Raw genomic sequence first — 12,441 nt, 5'->3', positions numbered from 1 at the left:
TTATATTAAACATTCCTATTTAAGTTGCTAAGTAATTTTCATCTCCTGATTGGCCCTGACTGATACAAAGCTAGAATAAATGGTGTGATGGAAATAATATCAGCACCCACATACTGTCCCTGCCTGCCTACAGCACTATTAGAAAGTTCCATAGAGGGTTAGTCATTTTTGGAAGAATCCGAGGAATTAAAAGAAAGATTCCTTGTTAAAACACCAATATTTATAGGAGGAAAACAAAATAATTTTTTCCAGGTGACTTGCTCCAGCTTGGCTGATGTCAGTACACTGAAGTGCTCTAAACTGAGGAGCACGGAACAGATCAGAGGAAAGGTAATTGCACAGCATATCTGGAGCAGAGGGCGCTGCTATCTGTCAAGGTCTGAATGCGAAAATGGTTGGACAGAGGCTGTGGATAGACATTCTGGGTAAGTGATAGTTCAGGGGCTCTCTACACAGAGAAAAATCTATGAAGGGAGACCATAAAGAGAGAGAAGATATCTTAGTGACTGTCAACACTGCTACTTGGGAAAGCGCAAGAAAGAAGGATGGGGATAGAGAGTTAGGAGAAGGAAGAGCACCGCTGGGACAAATTCCCCCAAAGAAGAGATTGTCAGTGATGTTAAATCCTACTGTGATCTCAAAGGAAAAGAAATCACAAAATTTAATTGATGTGTCACTTTAATGAGAGATATAAAGGAAAATTTTTAAAAACTGAGATTATATATTGTGTTCCTAAAGGAGAGATCAAGTGTTGTGAAGTTATTTATTTATGCCAACCAAAATCCCATTTGAATAAATTTTGGGAGAGAAGAGGCAGAGAGTAATGTCTTGATAAAATAATTCTAAGATTCAAAATAAGTAAATGAGAATAATATTTTTTAAAAAGACGAGACTTGAGGTGAAGCTTCTCTGTTTAGATATTAGAATATTATAAGTGTATGGTAATTCAATTTTTGTTTGATGTTTACTTATTTTCGAGAAGAGAGAGAGCATGAGCGGGGTAGGAGAGAGAAAGACGGAGACACAGAATCTGAAACAGGATCCAGGCTCTGAGCTGTCAGGACAGAGCCCAACACGGGGCCTGAAGTCACAGACTATGCGATCATGACCTGAGCCAAAGTTGGACGCTTAACCGACTGAGCCACCCAGGTGCCTCAAGGGTATGGTAATTAAAATGTACAAATCAAAAGAAAAAACAAGGGTAAATGAAACAAATTCTAGAATATATAAAAACAAAATATTACACAGGAAGTATCATGAATAAAAAAGGGGCATTATGCAACACTTATTTCAGTAAAATTAATTTACAGAGAAAAATAAGATTAGAGGCTCACATCTTACACTAAAATTAATTCCAGAATTAAATATGAAACAAAATGTAAAAAAAAAAAAAGAAAGAAAAAATAACTGATTTATTGGGATTGTACAAACAACTCTCCAAATTTAAAATCAACGAGAGTGAGTTCTAAAAACAAGAACAATAGATGTAATATATAAAAACCGAAAACTATAGGGGCGCCTGGCTGGCTCAGTCAGTTAAGCACCTGACTCTTGGTTTCAGCTCAGGTCTTAATCTCTTGATTTCGTGGGTTCAAACCCCGCATCAGGCTCTGTGCTAACAGTGCAAAGCCTGCTTGGGATTCTCTTTCTCTCCCTTGCTCTCTGCCCCTCCCCCACTCACGCTGTCTCCGTCTCTCTCAAAATAAATAAATAAACTTAAAAGAACTATACATCTAAAAAAATAGCCAAAATAGCAAATTGGATGTGAACGAGACAGAAAGTTAATTTTAAGATGATTACTTAGAAGAATTCATATGATTTCTGTATCTGGTCAAGATGGAGTAACTAGAATCAAATTTATCCTCCCGTTTGAAACAACCGAACAATGGACAAAAATACATGGAGCGGTGGTTTGCGAGAACTAGATATCAGATCATGAAAGGTAATGATCACTGAGAAGTGAGAATTCTTCCCAAACCTAGGTGAGCCCCATAATTTACCCCAGCATACTTCTTCAAGAAAGTTCCCAGACCATGGCATGGGGAGGGGAAATTTAAACTCACCCCGGAAAACTTTCCAAGCTGAAAAGATGTAGCTGAGAGTCAGGGAAGTCAAGTCAACTGGAATTGGCAGGGCAGAGTACCAAAGAGAAGAGAGAGAACTCAGGAGATTTGCAAAGAGGCTCCTGCAAGAATTTAGGTGACTACCCATCAATGCTTGCATGTGAGAAAATACCCAAGACCAGGGAAAGACCCACCCAAAAGAATTAGAGGTGATAGTTACCTATGCACATAGAGGACTAGGAATGATGCTTATTCCCACCAGCCAGACTAGAAAAACCTCACTGTTCACAGAGCATTTGCTATAGCACATGTCAGAAACTGTAACAGGATATGAGATTTTATTTTATTTGCAAGCCAACAAGCAGCCATGAAGGCTGGTGGAAGACACAAGACTCCTAAGCATGAGAGGAGGAGTGTATTGATTATTTAGAGAAATCACAGTACCAAGAGTATCTGCTGTTTTTCTAACAATTCTCTGAGTCCCAGTTCCCCCAGGGTGACTCAAAGAAGGCTAGATGAGCCTTGCACATGTGGTGGGTTGCCTTATAGGAGAGAAACTTGAGCTATTTCCGGTAACACCGAAAAGTATGAAACACTTAGGGATAAAAGATGTGAAAGACCTACCTGTGCACTGAAGACTACTGAGCATTGCCGAACAAATTTAAGGAAGACCCTCCAAATTGAAGACGTACACCATGTTCACAGGTCAGTTGAGTCACTACAATCCTGATCAAAATTCTGGCAGACTCATTTGTAGAAATTGACAAGTTGATCTTAAAGTTCATATGAAAATTTGAAGGAGCTAGAAGAGCAAAATAAAAAACCTTGAAAAAGAAGAGCAAAGTTGAAGGACTGGCACTATCTGCTTTCAAGACTTAATATTATAACCCTACAATAATCAAAGCGGTGTAGTATTGCCATCAAGGTAGACCAATAGATCAACTGAACAGAATGGAGAGTCAGGAAATAGACACACACATATATGGAAAACTGATTCTTGACAAAGGTAGAAACAAAATCAATTCAGCAGAGAAAGGATAGTATTTTCAATCAGTTTTTGGATAATTGGATATCCATATGCAAAAAAAAAAAAAACCCACAAAAACAGCTGTACGTCAATTCATACCTCACACCATACATAAAAATTGATTCAGAATGAAATAGACCTAAACATAGAACATATAACTGTGAAGTTTCTATAAGAAAGCATAGGAGCAAGCCATTGTGGAAAAACTTACATACTGTGTGATTCCAACTTCATGACATTCTGGAAAAAGGGAAACTATGAAGACAATAAAAAGATCAGTGGTTGCCAGGGACTGGGGGATGGGCAGGGTGGAGGGAGATGAATAGAACACAGGGGATCCTTAGGGTAGTGAGAATACTCTGTCTGATGCCATAAATATGGATACATGTGATTATACCTTTGTCCAATCTGTAGACTGTGTAACACCAAAAATGAAGAACGGTAGTGTGAACCATGGCCTTTGGGTGATTTTGATGTGTCATGTAGCTCATCAATTGTAACAAATGTAGCAATTCTGTTGCTGACTGGTTGGTAACAGGGAGGCTATCCATGTGTGGGAACTCTCTGTGCCTTCTCAAGTTTTCTGTGAACATAAAACTGCTCTAAAAATAAAGCTAATTAAAATTTAAAAAGGAAGAAAGGAAGGTAGGAAGGAAAGAAGAAAGGATAAGCCACACACTTGTAGAAAATATTTAAAATGCATATGTTTGATAAAGGATTGTGCCCAGAATATATAAAGAAGTCTCAAAACTCAACCTTTATTTAAAAAAAATTTTTTTAATGGAAAAGATGGAGTTTTGGGAGTTCTTTAAACTGACACTTGATCAAAGATGATATGCAATAGCAAATAAACACACGAGCTGTTCAGCATCATTAGTCACTAAAGAAATGTAAGCAAAGCCAAGATGAGATACCATTACACTCTTCTTGGAGTCACTAAAATGAAGAAGACTGACCACACCAAATCTTGGTGAAAATGTAGAGTAAGTGGCACTCTCATGCACTGCTTGTGAGAATGTAAAGTGACTGACCACTTGGGGAAAAAGTTGGCAGTTTCTTAAACTTTAATAATTTATCAAACTGCTAAATCACCAGAGGCTAAAGCCCGTGTTACAGGCTGAATCGTGTTCCCCAAAGTTCTTACGTTAAAGCCCTACCTGCACTGTGACTATATTTGGAGATAGGGCCTTAAAAAAGATGGTTAAAGTTCAATGAGACCATATGGGTGCCTCAATCCAATAGGACTGGTGTTTTTAAAAGACGAGGAAGAGACACCAGGGATGCATGCACGCGGAGAAAAGACCATGTGAGGACGCATAAGAAGGTGGCCATTGATAAGTCAAAGAGAGACGCCTCAGGAGAAACCACCATGCTGGCACCTTGCAGCCTCCAGAACTGTGAGAAAATAAAGGTATGTTGTTTAAGCTGCCTGTCCGTGATATTTTGTCATGACACTTAGAAAACTAGTACTCCCATCCTATATCTGTCCTTCCATTAGTAAGATAAATTAGATCATCGTTCAGTTTGTAATAAGTCAGGTTTTCCGTTCCTTGCATCCCCAAATCATTACACTCAATATACTATGTGACCTTTGTCAACTTGCTTTACCTTGAAAAAGGTAAAAGTGTTTCAGTTTTCTTGTATTTAAAGATGAGTGCGGGATGCCTGGGTGGCTCAGTTGGTTAAGAGTCCAACTCTTGATTTCAGCTCAGGTCATGATCTCACAGTTCGTGAGCTGGGGCCCCAGGCTGGACTCTGTGCTGACAGCATGCAGCCTGCTTGGGATTCTCTCTCTTCCTCTCTCTCTGCCTCTCTCTCTCAAAATAAATAAATAAACTTGAAAAAAAAAAAAAACATGAGGCTACACTAAATAAACTTTTAAAATATTTTCAGCCTACATGTCTATGCAATTGTGGAATAAATTTACAAGTAGATTTTGTTTTTCTAAATAATTCCCCCTTGATCTAAAATCCATGATTCACTGGGGCACCTGGGTGGCTGAGTTGGTTAAGCATCCGACTTCGGCTCAGGTCATGATCTCATGGTCCGTGAGTTCGGGCCCCGCATTGGGCTCTGTGCTAACAGCTCAGAGCCTGGAGCCTGCTTCAGATTCTGTGTCTCCTCTCTCTCTGCCCCTCCCCTGCTCACGCTGGGTCTCTCTCTCTCTCAAAAATAAATAAACATTAAAAAGGTATTTTAAAAGGGGCGCCTGGGTGGCTCAGTCTGTTGAGCTTCTGACTTTGGCTCAGGTCATGATCTTATGGTCTGTGAGTTTGAGCCCCGCATCAGGCTCTGTGCTGACAGCTCAGAGCCTGGAGCCTGCTCCAGATTCTGTGTCTCCCTCTGTCTCTGACTATCCTCCATTCATGCTCTGTCTCTGTCTCAATAAATAAGCATTAAAAAAATTTTTTTTAAATCCATGATTCATTGACCAACATTAACAACTCAGGCAACAACAGATGTTGGTGAGGATGTGGAGAAAGAGGATCTCTTTTGCACTGCTGGTGGGAATGCAAACTGGTGCAGCCACTCTGGAAAACAGTATGGAGGTTCCTCAAAAAATTAAAAATAGAACTACCCCATGACCTAGCAATTTCACTAGTAGGTATTAAAGGGATACAGGTATGCTATTTTGAAGGGGTACATGCACCCCAATATTTATAGTAGCAATATCGACAATAGCCCAAAGTATGGAAAGAGCCCAAATGTCCATCAATGGATGAATGGATAAAGAAGATGTGGTTTATGTATACAGTGGAGTATTGTTCAGCAATCAAAAGAAATGAAATTTTGCCGTTTGCAACTATGGAACTAGAGGGTATTACGCTAAGCGAAATTAGTCAGTTGGAGAAAGACAAATATCATAGGACTTCACTCATATGAGGACTTTAAGATTCAAAACAGATGAACATAAGGGAAGGGAAGCAAAAATAATATAAAAACAGGGAGGGTGAAAAACATAAGAGACTCTTAAATATGGAGAAAAAACACAGGGTTGCTGGAGGGGCTTTGGGGGGTGGAGTGGGCTAAATGGGTGAGGGGCATTAAGGAATCTACTCCTGAAATTGTTGCACAATATGTTAACTAACTTGGATGTAAATTTAAAAATAAATAATTAATTAAAAATAAAATAAAAAAAATAAATCCATGCTTCAAGACTAAAATGCAAACCTCTGCAAAAATAGTTAATAGCAGTAATCTGACATTAATAATAATAATACAAATAATATAATGTGGTTTTTTTTTCCCGGACTCTAGTTTGAAAGTAGTCACAGAGTGCAGAGACTATAAAGATGAACCTAAATCCTCGTGTGTCGACAGGTTCTGAACACAGCAGTGAGTAACCTTCCTTTGTGGGGGACAGGGACTCATAGATTTAGATGCCTACAAGTGTATGGCATTCTGCGTCTCCTCAGGGCATTGACCCTTTGGACAGAAGAAATTACTAGTAATAATTTTTCATGTGTGTCTTAAGACTTTTGAAATCCATTAAGAAGCAAGTAACTAGAACTCCATTTTCTCACAGACTGGGGAATCTTGCTCTCTTAAGGAAAAGTGGAACTACCTCCAAAGTTCAAGTATTGTAGACTCCTTTTGTTCATAAGGCTGTTTCTGAATCTCACAATCTTTATTTTTAAGGATACATGTCTCCGAATCCTTTGGAACATCCTTAAAAAGAGGATAACTTTCCTTTCTTTATTCTCCCCCAACACTGAACTTCTGCTTTAATTAAGGCCCAGGCAGTCACCTCATTATTCCTAACCAGACTGAGGCAATGTTTGATTGTCTTTTTAGAAACATCCCTGTAAACAAGAAAGGGACAGATTACATCATCTGGTTGGTGTTAAACAACAGAACAGGTGAGTACTGGCAAGACGAATAGGCTTTATTTCATTTGAACAAATTACTCTTGGACTCCTGGTCTCAGAGCCTGCATTAGTGAGACAGGTACTATCATGCATCAAGGAGACATATTCCACCTTGCATAAAACCTTTCCATTAAAAATTCACCTCGCTATGGGATTTAACAGTCTCTTAGGCAGTATCCATCAACAATGACAAGATTTGCCCAGCATTTCTGAATGATCAAGCAAACAAAAGAAAAAGTGGGCTACTTTGATCCCTCCAGACTTTTAGGTTCTCATTTCTGCTAAGAAAGTGCATCCTGATTGTATACAAGGAACTTCTTTCTCATTGTGACAGGTAAACTTGACCTGTGTGTCCCTGTTAGATCAATGACACAAGTGAAAGAGGCATTAAAGCTGGGCGTTTTTATTCCATCCTTCCAAAGTTGAACAGCCACATCATCCAAGGCAGGTGACTATTTGTGCAATGGTAAAGTCCCAGGGTTAAGGCTTCCTAGGCAGGTCATTTATTCCTCAAATATTTAATGAGCTCTTACTATGCACCAGGTTCTACATTAGGCACTAGGGATTCCTAACAAAACAGACAAGATCCTTGTACTTATGGTGCTTGCATTCTATGTGAGTGAAACATAAGTAATAAGTAAATAAAAATAAATAGCTACAGCTAGTGATAAGTGTCAGAAAGGTAGTAAAATGTGATAATATAATAGAGAATGATTTGGAAAGAGGGGTGGCTGGAGTGAGATACTTTGGAGAGAGGTCAGAGAAACTCTTAAGGAGATGTCATTTGAGCTGGGATATGAGTGGTAGGATTGAGACGGCCATGTGACAATCTGGGGGAAATTCTTTCAGAAGAAGACAACAAGCTCCTTTGGGAAACAGAAGCCTGCAGGAGTAAAGCCTAGGGATCAGGGGAGGTGTAGCTCATGCAGAGGTGACAGGGGTCAGAAGGGGCCAGATCAAGCATATCTATGGCAGACACTCAACTTTATCCAAAGAGAAATGAGGAGCCTTGGTATGATTTTAACATACCAAGTGTTATAGGATGATAATAGGATCAGAACTCATTTCTCAATGACTCTTTTTTAGTTCTGTTGGAAATTGTCGGAGTCAGAGTATAAATGCTCAGACCAGGGAGGAGGTTACTGTAAAATTCTATGTGAGAGATCATGGTGGCTTGGAATAGGGTGGAAATAAATTTAAATGGACATATAAGGAGTTAATTTTAGAGGTGGAAACAAACAGTTGTTGATGGATTGGATGCGTACAGGAAGTAAGGGAATAAAATATTATGCCTAGATTTGTTACTTAACATCTAGGTGGATGATGATGCCATTTGTTGATATAGGGAAGGCTGGGGAAGAGCAGCTTTGCAGAAAAGATTGTTTCTATCTGGACTTGTTAGGTTTAAGATCTTGATATCTAAGTAAAAATGTTGACTAAATAATTGGATGCCAAAGGAGAGGCCAGGGCTAGAGATGCGAGGTATAAAATTTGACAGCATCAATTTGGTGGTTATTAATGCCCAGGAACAAATGAGAAAAAAGGAAGGCCACAATCCAGTTGACAGGAACTCTGGTATTTAGAGATGAGGAGCTCTAAACATATAGCCAGAAAGTAGAAAGAATTGGGAAATTAGGAAAGCGAGAGAGGAAAGTGTTTCAAAAAGGAAGCAAGCATCATCTTTCATAGATACTGTTGTGAGGTCAAGCTAGGTGAGGACGGGAATGTATCCAAAGAGGAGATTACTAGGGAATTTGTCAAGAGTTCAGTGGAATGACTGGAAAGAAAGCCCTGGCAGAGGGAGCTAGCAAATAAACAAAAGACTCTGGTTTTCAGCAAGATGGCAGACCATATGTGCAGAGAAATGCCTTCTGGTATGGAGAACCTAAAAATAATTGCTTAGGTTATTTTAGATGCTTAATAACTACTTATTCAGTGAATAAATGAATGACTCTAGGCTCTCCCAGATGGCCCAAAATAAACACAGTATCTAATGCCCCAGCTCCTTTTTTTGGCAACCCTTGTGATTTCATTAAAAACTCAGGTCTAAAGTTAAATCTGCTTTCCGTCTCATTGGGCAGGAGAATTGGAGCCCTTTTGCCTCCTTCTGTGGGATGGATGGGAGTGGGTTGAGGTGGAAGATCTGCTTCCTACTAAGAGTCAAGTCCTATTCCAGAATAAGTAAATCCAAATCTCTGGGGATAGGGTGTCAGCACTGGTATTTTTTTAAAAGCCCTCTGTCCCGGCTGAATCTGATGCACAGTGAGAGTGCCACAAGTCAATGTGAAGGCTGAAGTAACCAATGATGGTAGCAGGTGCTACTATCCTTAGTAAATACAGTGCTGAGATTGAGGCCAACACAGTAAGGTGAGTAGGGAGCAGACATTTCAGGAAAATGTGGTTTAAGAAGAGGAGAAGCAAGATTAGCAGAGAAGAACGTGAAGAATACTTGAGCTACTTTAGGTACAGGTGGAAAAGGTAAACAAGCCTTCCTATGAGGAACTTCCAAGGTCAACCAACTTCCATCTAAACAAGGGTATGAAAAGAATCCTGAAAGAAGAGGTTAAAGATGTAGAGGGTTTGCTGATGGCAATTCTGGTTGATGTAGAGCACAGTAAAGGGGTTTGAAAGGACAGGAAGTAGAGAGACTGGATCAGGTAAGGAATCTTTGAAGGAGCACTGGACAAGTTTCTGGATGAAAATGGATGATCCAGAAGTGGTGACTGAGGGAAACAAGGAGATGCAACAACGATGGAGTTCATCTGATCATCAATATTGGAAGATGAGCAAAAGTCACATACAGTCCAGAGTCCAGTCTTTGGTGGATCTGAGCTCACTGTACAAGTATGAAATCCCATGGTAATCTAGGAGGGATGATCTCAACTGGGAAAGTTGGTCTGATTGTCTGGTGGTGACTGTTTTCCACTCAGTATGGCTTCCCTATACTGCCGCCTTAGGGTAACCCACGACTCCTTGTTCTAGTTCCCAGGAAATTCCTCTGCCCTCCTTTGTTATTCTTTTATTCTTTTTTTTTTAATTTTAGAGAGAGAGAGAGAGAGCACACATGCACAAGTGGGGGAGAGGAGCAGAAGGAGAGAGAGAAAGAATCTTAAGCAGGCCCCACACTCAATGCAGAGCCTGATGCAGGACTTGATCCCATGACCTTGGGATCATGATCTAAGCTGAAATCAAGAGTCAGATGCTCAACTGACTGAGCCACCCAAGCACCCCTCCCCTTTGTTATTCTTAAAAGTATTCCCTACTCTTCCTAACACCACTGGGACACACAATCTCTTAGGAAAAAACACATGATTTTACAAAGACTTGAGGAGCAACGGATTTCAAACAGCTTGCTTATCACTCTGCAACAGTCCCATGATCAATGTAACTGCAAAAGCCTAGGTGTCTGCTCACAACTGGAAAGGAAGGAGAGATTAGAAAGCAAAAGACAAATTAATGTCTCAAAATTATTATCCATACTCACCTTACAGGAAATATTTAGTTCGGGCAAATGTTAACTGAAAATCATAGTTATCATAAGGAATCTCCATTGTCCTACGGGGATCTGAAATTATCTTATATATTCATTTATTTCATTCAGTCAAAAAGTACTTTGGGCTACCTTTCTTAGACAGTATTCTGTATGCTTATGATATAGCTAAGAACAAGACCAAAGAGGGCATTCTTCTTTTAGAGATTATATTTTTGTAGGAGTGGGTAGACATAAATTCTATCAACCACCCAAGAAATAAACCAGAAAAATGTCAAGTAATGATCCTCTGAGGGATTCTCTCACAGAACTCTTACCGTGTATGGTAAATACTGCCATTTGCCTTCTTGCCAGAAACTTACTTAGGTCTCGCCTCAAATAAATAGGTCTGGACAAGTCTTGCCCATTCTCTCACTCTTTTATGTTTATTAAGGTATCATTTACATACACTAAAATATGAACAATTTGAGATGCATAGTTTGTTGAATGCTTGTAATTTTATAAACCTGTGTAACCACCACAATCATCAGGATATAGAAAAAATCTCCTCTCCCTGAATTCCCTTGTGTCCCTTTGTATTAGATTTCCACAGCCCACCACCAGCGCCTGGCAACAACTGATACACTTCCTGACACAAGAATGTTGCCTTTTCTAGAATTTCTTATGAATAGAATTATACAGTACGTAGACTTTTGTATTTAAGTTCTATATTGTTTCCTTTTTTAAAATTTAATTTAAAAATTTTTCTTAGACAGAGAAAGCAGGGGAGAGGGACAGAGGGACACAGAGAGAATCCCAAGGAGGCTCTGCACTGAGGGATCATGTGCAACCTGGGATCATGACCTGAGCCTGAATGAAGAGTTGGATGCTCAACTGACTGAGCCACCCAGGCGCCCCTTTAAGTTCTATTTTTATTGACTACGTAGTTGTCATTTCATGAGCACCATCTCATTGATTCAGGAAAGATAACACATTCAGCTTTATCTACAAAGATAGAATGTTTGCAAACTAGTTATTTAAAGCCATCCCCCTCATTTTTGTTAATTGCACAATAAAGCACTGTAGACAAATGCTCATATAATACCAAGTGCTATGAGATTGATGGCAGGGATATTGAGTTTCTTGCTTCTAATAGACCATATGTGTCACAAAATCTCCCTACCCCTTCCAAAAAAAAAAGAAAAAAAGAAAGCAAGAAAGGAAGAAAAGAAAGCAAGTGAGCATTTGAATGCAATAATACCCATCTCTTCTGTGCTTAGCCAAAGCCTGTAAATTTTTGGCACATCAAGACAAAGTCATCAATATATGGATACGATTTTAAAATAAATAAATAATAAGTTGTAAAATAATAAGTAAAAATAAAACTGAAATGACTTCTCAACTTATGTAGATTTCCCAAATATTTCTATTTTTTCAAAATTAAATTTGCTGTATTCTTTTTCAAAATTAATAAAAACATTTTAATTTGTTGTATTCTTTACAACAAATTGATAAATTTTCACTGTAAGAGTTTTTAAAAGATGTATATAAAGAAAAATATATTTACTTATATTTAAATATAATTTGCATCATAAGCTGTGTATAGTACTTCTCTACTAAATATTATGACATGAGGATTTTTGTCATCAGATTTTCTGCCATCTCATTACAATATTGCTAGCACCAAAATATTCTTTCCTTTCAGTACCTGGAAGGGAAGCTCAGCACTGAGCACCGATGTTGTTACCCTACAGGTTTTTCAGGAATTGTTTCTTATTGAATTTATGGGTATTGGTTACACTTACTGGGATCTAAACATGGAACCAGCATGTGGCACAGTGCGCTGTTCCACACCCTCAGGCTTCTTTGTCCAAAAAAACAGGGATTTTTGTTTTTGGAATCTCTGCTTCACAGATGGGTAATAACAGGAAGCTCGAAGTTTAGACAATGGAGAGATTTGTCTACCCTGCCAATCTTGGTCTGAATATTTGCTGCCTAGTGGTGTGAGAAAAA

At 38.9% G+C, this 12,441-nt stretch overlaps 1 long non-coding RNA gene across 1 annotated transcript; it reads left to right on the top strand.

Annotated features, from left to right (window-relative positions):
• The first annotated feature begins 1,682 nt into the window (after positions 1-1,682).
• LOC121020864 (uncharacterized) lies at positions 1,683-7,008 on the top strand. The gene is made up of 3 exons (XR_005786330.1): positions 1,683-2,768; positions 4,333-4,501; positions 6,886-7,008. It is a non-coding gene; the product is annotated as an uncharacterized LOC121020864 (long non-coding RNA).
• Positions 7,009-12,441: the final 5,433 nt, after the last annotated feature.

This window comes from Herpailurus yagouaroundi, unplaced genomic scaffold (genome assembly GCF_014898765.1).
Source record: "Herpailurus yagouaroundi ecotype Mexico unplaced genomic scaffold, PumYag 253, whole genome shotgun sequence".
Classification (NCBI taxonomy): Eukaryota; Metazoa; Chordata; class Mammalia; order Carnivora; family Felidae; genus Herpailurus; species Herpailurus yagouaroundi.
This window is presented reverse-complemented; position numbering and strand designations above follow the sequence as displayed.